General features: G+C 44.0%; 1 long non-coding RNA gene across 2 annotated transcripts; it reads left to right on the forward strand.

The window, feature by feature from the left end:
* The first annotated feature begins 681 nt into the window (after positions 1 to 681).
* LOC139025186 (uncharacterized) lies at positions 682 to 2,063 on the forward strand. Of its 2 annotated transcripts, XR_011476644.1 has the most exons (4): positions 682 to 984; positions 1,503 to 1,596; positions 1,697 to 1,794; positions 2,021 to 2,063. It is a non-coding gene; the product is annotated as an uncharacterized lncRNA (long non-coding RNA). The 2 variants fall into 2 exon arrangements; XR_011476643.1 differs by lacking the exon at positions 2,021 to 2,063 and having other exon boundaries at positions 1,697 to 1,906.
* The last annotated feature ends 8,996 nt before the right edge of the window (positions 2,064 to 11,059 follow it).

Genomic DNA, 11,059 nt, shown 5'->3' on the forward strand with positions numbered 1-11,059 from the left:
ATTGATAATGCTCGGCCTGCAGGGCCTCTTCTCTCTTCTGTTTCTGATTATTGATAATGCTCGCCTGCAGGGCCTCTTCTCTCTCTGTTCTGATTATTGATAATGCTCGCCTGCAGGGCCTTTCTTCTCTCTGTTCTGATTATTGATAATGCTCGGCCGAGGGCCTCTTCTCTCTCTGTTCTGATTATTGATAATGCTCGGCCGGCAGGGCTCTTTCTCTCTGTTCTGATTATTGTAATCTCGGCCGGCAGGCGCTCTTCTCTCTCTTGTTCTGATTATTGATAATGCTCGCCTGCAGGGCCTCTTCTCTCTCTGTTCTGATTATTGATAATGCTCGCCCTGCAGGGCCCTCTCTCTCTCTGTTTGATTATTGATAATGCTCGGCCTGCAGGGCTCTTGTCTTTCTTCTGTTCTGATTATTGATAATGCCCTGCCTGCAGTGCCTCTTCTCGTTTGTCATGATTATTGCAGAATTTTTAAAGTGTCATCTCTGATCTCGGATGGCTTGTCGACTTCCCCTTTGTCATATTGATAGCGCAAACAGCCTTTCATTTCACAATGAGACCCCTCTTTACAGCCTTTCTCAATGAGACCCCTCTTTACAGCCTTTCTCAATGAGACCCATCTTTACAGCCTTTCTCAATGAGACCCATCTTTACAGCCTTTCTCAATGAGCATAGGCGGAAATCCCAGGGGGGACGGGGGGGACACGACCCCCCCATCCTGGGAAAAATATGATTTGTCCCCCCCAATATATCACTGTAAACATAACTATGTAATTTCAATAATATTAATAATACGCAATGAAAGCACTTGTGCTGATTATAGACACTTAATAGCGCGTTTTTAAGTTTCACAAGATTGCGACCCCCCCGCCCTTTGCCCCACAATGATTTGATCCACTGCCAGTTCTTTAGCTMGCAAGGTAATAGAGGGTTCGTATCTACTGTCCGAAAGGCACTCAGTGTACGTAACTGACGTGAGGTAATCCAGTCAATCGCGCCATAGCAATGTACATATTTTTTTAATGTTGCAGGGTTCACACACTAGCTGAATTTGCAGAGCTAGCGCGCAAACTAAAGCAAACATTAACTATCAAGCTAGCTAGTACCTATTCCATTTATGTGGCGTCGTCAAAGATGGAATATTTGCTATCGTGAGTTTATTCCAAGATTAGCATGCAGCTGTAGTGRTTCAAAGTCCCCGTGATAAGGTTAGCGATAACCTGAAGTCCAAACTGAACAGAACTACACTCTCTTATACCATTGTCTTAAATATATTAAATGGTCTCGTTGCAAAAGCAAAATTGTCGCTAGTGAATATATTTTTTTTTTCCACCTTTTAACCAGGTATAGCAAGATTATAGAAACACACAGAAACGGAATTGGTGCTCGCTAGCTTTGCAAATTCAGCTATTGTTGGAAGCCTGCCAATATGAAACAAACTAGGTTAAAATTTCAAAACGTTGCAGCATGTGTTGTGTAAATGTGTGTGTGTGTCAGCTAGACCGGTCAGCCAGCCAGCCAGCCAGCCAGGTAGAAAAATGTCAGAAAAAAGACGGACATCAGAGTATTTTTCAGGACACCAAAACGCAAAGTAAGAACTCTAGTAGCCTAATATCAAAGACCAGTTGATAAAATGTTCATAAGAAAGAAGTGAAATGCAATAATGGAATGTTTCACAATGATGTCATTAGGCAGAGCAGGCAACAGATGGCACACAGACAGCAGAGCTGTGGACAGATAGGCAGGGACAGACTGGCAGGGACAGACTGGCAGAGACAGGGAGTCTCAGGTAAGTTTGTTGAGTCTTTGTTTGGCAACATTATGAAAGGTTCTCCATTTTTTTTACTTGTAAAATAGGGACATAATTGGAAAATGCCATGGATACCCCAGCTCTCAACTTAAACTGGTGACTAAACTAAGATTTGTTTAAGGCAATGGTTTTGCTGTTGTGATTAATTGTGTAGTTTTGGTACCGGTAGTTAGGAGTACAGCAAAACACCTTATTTCTTTTCTAGGAGACAGACTGAGTCAGTGAGGGTGGTGAAAGGGAAAGAGCCAGAGAGAGAGACTTCAGAGGACAGTGTCACAGCCACGGCAGGACCAGGTGTCACCCTTGTTGCCAGACAGCACCAGTATAGGGGACAGTGGCACAGCATCGTCCAGTTACCTCAGTGATGACACAGAACCATATCAGCCACACCCACAATTTATAGAACCGCAAACTTTTGCAAACAGAGTGTTGACGTTTCAAGAGAGAGGAACACTGCACTGATAAGGAACACTGCTATAACTATTATTATTAGTAGTATTATAATGATTTAAACAAGTTGGGACAACCCTTCAGTTAACTACTGTACCTAACAATTATCCAGTAGTAGTGATTATGGTCCCTCAATATACATTTAACATATTACAACATAGTCTATGTGTTACAGCACTACTTTTGGTGTCCCCCAGGAATTGCTCCTGAGAAAATGTCATGTAATTGTCCCCTCCAGGTTGATATCAGATTTTCGCCCCTGTCAATGAGACCCCTCTTTACAGCCTTTCTCATTGAGACCCATCTCTACAGCCTTTCTCATTGAGACCCATCTCTACAGCTTTCTCATTGAGACCCATCATTACAGCCTTTCTCAATGAGACCCTCTTTACAGCCTTTCTCATTGAGACCCATCTATACAGCCTTTCTCATTGAAACCCATCATTACAGCGTTTCTCAATGAGGCCCTCTTTACAGCCTTTCTCAATGTGGCCCCTCTTGGTTCTATTAACTGTCTGTCTGGGAGGGGAATCCCCTCCCTTTGCTAGGTCAGTCTATACATATCATCCCTCCAATATATCACCCTGACAGTTTTATATAACACACACACACACACACACACACACACACACACACACACCACACACACACACACACACAACACACACACACACAACACACACACACACACACGCACACACCTACGCACACACTACGCACACACTACACACACACACACACACACACACACACACACACACCACACACAACACACACACCCACCCACACACACACACACACACACCAGCACACACAAGCACACACACACACCACGCACACACACACCACAACCACACGCGCACACATGCGAACACGGACACACGAACCACACACAGTGGTACTGTCTTACTATTGACCCCACCAATCTAGAAAACGAATACGAGTTTCCTGTATTGTTCAATTCCATACACAGAATATACATGCAGGTTAAAACAACCCAGGGCTGGCCTACACAAGCTCAAAGCTATGATCTTCTAACATAACAGGCTTTATTCAATTACATTGATAGAGAAAGAGAGATGATGGGCGGGTGGGGGTGGGAGGGGGGGGTTGTGGAACAATAACTGGTATAGACTACGGCTGTGTCCCAAGTGGCATCATTTTCCTGTTTAATGCACTACTTTTGACCAGAAACCTACGGGCTCTGGTCAAACATTGCACACAATATAGAGAATAGGATGTCATATGGGACACAACCTAGTAAACACGACGAGCTGATGATCTGTCTCCGTAAAGGACTGGTACTTTACCTGTAACCAGCCCAGGAACCACCCCCACAGACATGACCCAGGCCATGTCTGTCTCTACCTATGCCACCATATTCCTTTTCCCCTTACTCTCTCTGCGAATGGCTGAGCAGGCCTGACAGGCGGATTCAGTTTCGTCTGGATGTATTTAAATGCACTTTCCTGCTCTGACAGCCAGCCTTTTCTGTTCTGTTCTGCCAGCCATTTTCTAGCGTCAGCCCGCATCCCAAATGGAAACATCTTCCCTATATTGTGCACTACTTTTGATCAGAGGGCCCTAGTCAAAAGTAGTGGACTATATCGGGAAAAGGTTGCCATTTGGGTCACAGCCCCAGTCTTCACAATACTCTGGGCAGCCACTACGTTGACAGACCCCTGTCACTACCCATCATCCTCTGCTCCTGCTCTGCTCTACACTAGATCCCGCTTACCCGCCTCTAAGCACGCAGACCCACTTTCACAATTATTTATTTTGACAAGCCATCCATCAGCTTTAACTTTAAAGCACTTTTCTACTGATATCCATTGTTACACTTCTGTGCTGTCTTTTCACGCAGCCAGCGAGACAGGAAGTGCGGCGCACCGTGAGAGGATATGTGAGAGAATATGACACCACATTTTCAAACTAGCGAACCGTGTAAATATACTTTGTCCCTCTTTGCTATTTTTTTCCCCAAATTTTATACGTTCCATTTTACGGTGTGAATTATGCATATTTGTTGGGAATAATATGCCCTTGTCAAATCCGATTAGTGTGCCCTAAATTGCGCTGTCAAAAAGGGTTCTAATTTGTCAGCTATTGGAGGGGCGTGGACTCGAGTCAAGCTGAAATGAGCATCTCAACTGTTAAAAAGTGTCTACTGCATGCTGTAATTTGAGGAATTTAAAAGTGCAGTAAATATTGATGAGATATTATCTCCTTAATGCTGATAATAACAGAGCCATCAAACTTTGTGTGATTTGAAAATTCTATATATTATTGCTGAGGAAAGTCATGATCAAATCAACACAATGGTGTGTAATGTGGTCCTCAATGACTCAGTTGGTAGAGCGTGTTGCTTGCAACACCAAGGATGGAACGTTCGATTCCTGGGGCCTCCCAAATGTAAAATAAATGAATGCATGTATGACTGTAAGTCACTTTGAATGAAAGTGTCTGCTAAATGGCATATATTATTATAGACAGAACAGAAATATAAACACACCATGTAAAGTGTTGGGCCCATGTTTCATGAGCCGAAATAAAAGTTCCCAGAAATTTTCCATACTCACATAAAGCTTATTTCAAATCACATTTTGTGCATAAATTTGTTTACATAAAATGTTAGTCAGAATTTCTCATTTGCCAAGATAATCCATCATCCTGACAGGTGTGGCATATCAGTAGGCTGATGAAAAAGGTGCACCTTGTGCTGGGGAGGATAAAAAGCCACTCAAAAATGTGCAATTTTGTCTCACAACACAATGCCAAAGATGTCTCAAGGTTTGAGGGAGCATGCGATTGGTATGCTGACTGCAGGAATGTCCACCAGAGCTGTTTCCAGAAAATAGAAGGTTCACTTCTCTACCATCAGCCGGTTTAGAGAATTTTGCAGTACGTCCAACCAGCCTCACAACCGCGGACGATGTGTAACCACACCGGCACAGGTCCTCCACATTAAGCTTCTTCATCAGCGGGATCATCTGAGACCAGCCACCCGGACAGCTGAATAAACTATGAGTTTGCACAACCGAAGAATTGCTGTACAAACTGTCAGAAACTGTTTCAGGGAAGCTCATCTGCGTGCTCGTCATCCTCACCAGGGTCTTGTCCTGACTGAAGTTCGACGTCAAAACCAACATCCGTGGGAACATGCTCACCTTCGATGGCCACTGGCACGCTGGAGAGGTGTGCTCTAAACGGACGAAACACAGTTTCAACAGTACTGGCCAGATGGTCAGTGATGAACTCCATCCCTCCAGTCAGTGATTAACTATACCTCTCCAGTCAGTAATTAACTATACCCCTCCAGTCAGTGATTAACTCTACCCCTCCAGTTAGTGATTAACTATACCCCTCCAGTCAGTAATTAACTATACCCCTCCAGTCAGTGATTAACCATACCCTTCCAGTCAGTGATTAACTATACCCCTCCAGTCAGTGATTAATTACTGACTGGAGGGTATAGGGTAAGTTATCATCGGCGGTAGGACTAGTAACTGAACGGGAGGGTAGAGTTAAATCACTGGAGCTGGAGGGTATATAGGGTATAGTTATCACTTGCGGGTCGGAAGGTAGTATGAGGAGGTTAGTTATCACACTGACTGAGGGGTAGAGTTAATCACTACTCCATGGGGGTAAGGAGTATATATATCTGGACTGGAGGGTATAGTTATTATCACTGACTGGGGTATGAGTTTAATCACGGACTGAGGGTAGAGATAATTATGACTGGAGGGTAAGTTTAATCACATGACTGGAGGGTTTTTTGGTTAAAACTACGGGGTATTAATCATGACTGGAGGGGTGATAGTTGGTTGGAGGCTAGAGTAATCACTGACTGGAGGGGTAGAGTAATCACTGACTGGAAGGGTAGAGTTAATCACTGACTGGAGGGGTATAGGGTATATTAAGCACTCTGGAGGGTAGAGTTTAATCACTGACGGAGGGGTATAGTTAATCACTGACTGGAGGGGTAGAGAATTTATTTATGAACTGGAGGGGTAAGTTAATCACTGACTGAGGTAAGTTAATCACTGACTGGAGGGTATTAATTCACTGACTGGAGGGTAAGTTAATCACTGACTGGAGGGGTATAGTTAATATTAGGAGGGGTATAGTAATCACTGACCGGAGGGTATAGTAATCACTGACTGGAGGGGTATAGTTAATCACTGACTGGAGGGGTAGAGTTAATCACTGACTGGAGGGGTATAGTTAATCACTGACTGAGGGGATAGAGTTAATCACTTGACTGGAGGGTATAGTTAATCACTGACTGGAGGGTTTGAGTTAATCACAGACTGGAGGGTAAGAGTTAATACTGACTGAGGGGTATAGTTAATTACAGACTGGAGGGGTATAGTTAATCACTGACTGGAGGGTATAGTTATTCACTGACTGAGGGGTATAGTATCGAAAAGAGGGTAGAGTTAATCACGACTGGAGGGTAGAGTTAATCACTGACCGGAGGGTAGAGTTAATACTGACTGGAGGGTAGAGGTATAGTTCACTTGACTGGAGGGTATTAATTACTGACTGGAGGGGTATATTCACTGACTGGAGGGGTATATGTTAATCACTGACTGGAGGTGGTATAGTTAATACATCTGGACTGGAGGGGTATAGTTAATCCAGACTGGAGGGGTAGAGTTAATCACATGATGGTAGGAGGGTGAGTTAATCACTGACTGGAGGGGTATAGAGTTTAATCACGACTGTAGGGTATGAGTTATCACGGACTGAGATATATTGGGTTAATCACTGACTGGAGGGGTTATTATAGGTTAATCACTGACTGGAGGGGTAGAGATCATTACTGACTGGGGGGTAAGTTAATCACTGACTGGAGGGGTATTAGTTAATCACTGACTGGAGGGTGATAGTTAATCACTGACTGAGGGAGATAGAGGTTAATCACTGACTGGGGGATGGTTAATCACTGGGAGGGATAGATCAACTGACTGAGAGGGTAAGTTAATCACTGACTGGAGGGGTATAGTTAATCACTGACTGGAAGGTGGATCAGATAGTTAATCACTGACTGGGGAGCACAGGTATAGTTAATCAACTGACTGGAGGGGTAAGTTATTCACTGACTGGAGTGTATAGTTTAATCACTGACTGGAGGGAGGGGTATAGTTAATCACTGACTGGAGGTAGAGATTCATTACTGACTGGGCAGCGGGTATAGTAATCCACTGACTGGGCGGTAGAGTTAATCACTGGACGGAGGGGTATAGTTAATCCATCGACTGGAGGGTAGAGTTAATCACTGACTGAGGGTATAAGTTAATCATGACTGGAAGGGTAGAGTTATACTAGACTGCGAGGGTATAGTTAATCACTGACTGAGGGTAGAGTGTAATCACTGACTGGAAGGGGTATAGATTATCACTGACTGGAGGTAGAGTTAATCACTGACTGAGGGTTATAGTTAATCACTGACTGGAGGGGTAAGTAATACGATGGAGGGTATAGTTAATCACTGACTGGAGGGGTTAGAGTTAATCACTGACTGGAGGGTGTTCACTGATGAGGTAATTCACTCGACTGGAGGGGTATAGTTTATCACTGACTGGAGAGTATAGTTAACATCACTGACTGCATGGTAGAGTTAACACTGACTGGAGGGGTATAGTTAATCACTGACTGGAGGGGTAGAGTTAATCACTGACTGAGGGTAGAGTTATATCACTGACTGGAGGGGTATAGTTATTCACTTGACTGGAGGGGTATAGTTATTCACTGACTGGGGGGTAAGTTAAATCACTGACTGAGGGTAGAGATATTATCACTGGAGGGGTATAGTTAATCACTGACTGGAGGGTATAGTTAATCACTGACTGGGAGGGTATAGTTAATCACTGACTGGAGGGGTAGGGTTATAATCACTGACTGGAGGTTTAGAGATAATCACTGACTGGAGGGGTATAGTTTAAATCACTGACTGGAGGGGTAGAGTTAATCACTGACTGGAGGGGTAGAGTTAATCACTGCTGAGGGTATAGTTAATCACTGACTGGAGGTATAGTTAATCACTTGACTGAGGGGTAGAGTTAATCACTGACTGGAGGGGTATAGTATATTCACTGACTGTGAGGGGTATTATAGTTACACTGACTGGAGGGGTATAGTTAATCACTGACTGGAGGGTAGTTAATCACGTGACTGGGTAGATTAATCACTGACGGAGGGGTATGAGTTAATCACTGACTGGAGGGTATGAGTTATCACTGACTGGAGGGGTATAGATCACTGACTGAGGGGTAGGTAAGTTAATCACTGACTGGAGGGGCGAGAGAATTCACTGACTGGAGGGGTATAGTTTAATCACTGACTGGAGGGGTATAGTTAAATCACTGACTGGAGGGGGATAGGTGTAATCACTGACTGGAGGGTATGGGGGGTTTAATATCACTGACTGAGGTAAGATAATCACTGACGGGAGGGTAATATAATCACTGACTGAGGGTATAGGTTAATCACTGACTGGAGGGGTAGAGTTAATCACTGGACTGGGCAGGGAGTACTGGGGATCATGTAGTAATTAAATCACTGACTGGAGGTAGAGATAATCACTGACTGGAGGGTCAGTAATAGTGTATAATCACTGACTGGCAGGCGGTAGAGTTAATCACTGACTGGAGGGTATAGTTATTACTGACTGGAGGGGTATAGTTAATCACGACTGGAGGGGTATAGTTAATCACTTGACTGGGGTAGGTAGTTAATCACTGGACTGGAGGGGTAGAGTTAAATCAGACTGGAGGTATAGTTAATCACTGACTGGAGGGATATAGTGCTAATCAGCTGACTGGAGGTGTAGAGATCAATTACTGACTGGAGGGGTATAGTTAATCACTGACTGGCAGGGGTATAGTTAATCACGACTGGAGGGGTATAGTTAATCACTGACTGGAGGTATGAGTCTGAATCACTGACTGACGAGGTGTAGAATACATTACTGACTGGAGGGGTATAGTTAATCACTGACTGGAGGGGTAGAGTTAATCACGACTGGAGGGGTAGAGTATAATCACTGACTGGCAGGGGTTAGAAGTTAATCACTGACTGGAGGGGTAGAGTTAATCACGACTGGAGGGGTAGAGTTAATCACTGACTGAGGGGTATATTTAATCACTGACTGGAGGGTAGTAGGGTATAGTTATCACTGAGGAGGGGTATAGTTAATCACTGACTGGGGGTTAGTATAGTTAATCATGACTGGAGGGGTAGAGTAATCACTGACTGGAGGGTATAGTTAATCACTGACTGGAGGGTATGTAATATTCACTGACTGGAGGTTTAGAGTAATCACTGACTGGAGGACGGGTATGAGTTAATGCACTGACTGGAGGGGTAGATGTTAATCACTGATCTCTGGAGGGTAGAGTTAATCCACTGACTGGAGGGTATGGTTAATCACTGACTGGAGTTTAGAGATAATCACTGACTGGAGGGGAGGTATAGTTAATCATGACTGAGGAGGGGGTAGAGTTAATCACTTGACTGGAGGGTATAGTATCACTGACTGGAGGGTATAGTAATCACTACTGGAAGTGGTATAGTTAATCACTCTGACGGGTATAGGGTATAGTTAATCCACTGACTGGTAGGGGTAGAGTTAAAATCGACTGGAGGGTATAGTTAATCACTGACTGGAGGGATATGAGGTAATCACTGACTGAGGTTGTAGAGAATCATACTGACTGAGGGGTATAGTTTAATCACTGACTGGAGGCGGTTTTAATCATGACGGACGGGTATAAGTTAATCCACTGACTGGAGGGGTATAGTTAATCACTGACTGGAGTGTTAATTGAGATCATGGACTGGACTGGAGGGGTATAGTTAATCACTGACGTGGTGGGGTCTGACTGAGCTGGTAATCAACTGACTGGAGGGGTAGAGTAATCACTGACTGGAGGGGATAGAGGTTAACACTGACTGGATGGGTAGAGTTAATCACTGACTGGGGGGTAAGAGTTAGAGTTCACTGACTGGAGGGGTATAGTAATCACTGACTAGGAGGGTATATAGGGTATAGGTAAATCACTGACTGGGAGGGTAAGTTAATCACTGACTGGAGGGAGTTTAATCACTGACTGAGGGGTTAGAGATTAAGATCACTGACTGGAGGGTATAGTTAATCACTGACTGGAGGGTATAGGTATAGTTAATCACTGACTGGAGTGGTATAGTTATTCACGTGACTGGAGAGGACTGAGAGATAGGTATAGTAATCACGGAGGAATGTTATCACTGGAGGGTACCTGTTATTAGTTAATCATTCGTACTGGTAATCACATTGATGGAGGTAGAGTTAATCACTGACTGGTAGGGATATGAGTTAATACTGACTGGAGGGGTTAGAGTTAATCACTGACTGGAGGGGTATAGTTAATCACTGACTGGAGGGTAGAGTTAATTACTGACTGAGGGGTTAGAGTTAATCACTGACTGGAGGGGTATAGTATCACGGACTGGAGGGGTAGAGTTAATCACTGGACGGAGGGTATAGTTAATCACTGACTGGAGGGGTATAGTTAATCAGCGACTGGATGCGGTAGAAGTTAATCACTGACTGGAGGGGTAGAGTTAATCACTGACTGAGGGGTATGGGTTTAATAAATCAACTGGGTTTAAGAACATACTGAGGGTATAGTTAACACTGACTGGAAGGGTATGGGGTTTAAAAAAATCAACTGAACTGGGAGGGGGTATAGTAATCACTGGACTGGGGAGGTAGGTGGTTAAAAATCAACTGGACTGTACGGTTTAGAGA

The sequence above is a fragment of the Salvelinus sp. IW2-2015 genome, unplaced genomic scaffold, assembly GCF_002910315.2.
Source record: "Salvelinus sp. IW2-2015 unplaced genomic scaffold, ASM291031v2 Un_scaffold2344, whole genome shotgun sequence".
Lineage (NCBI taxonomy): Eukaryota > Metazoa > Chordata > Actinopteri > Salmoniformes > Salmonidae > Salvelinus > Salvelinus sp. IW2-2015.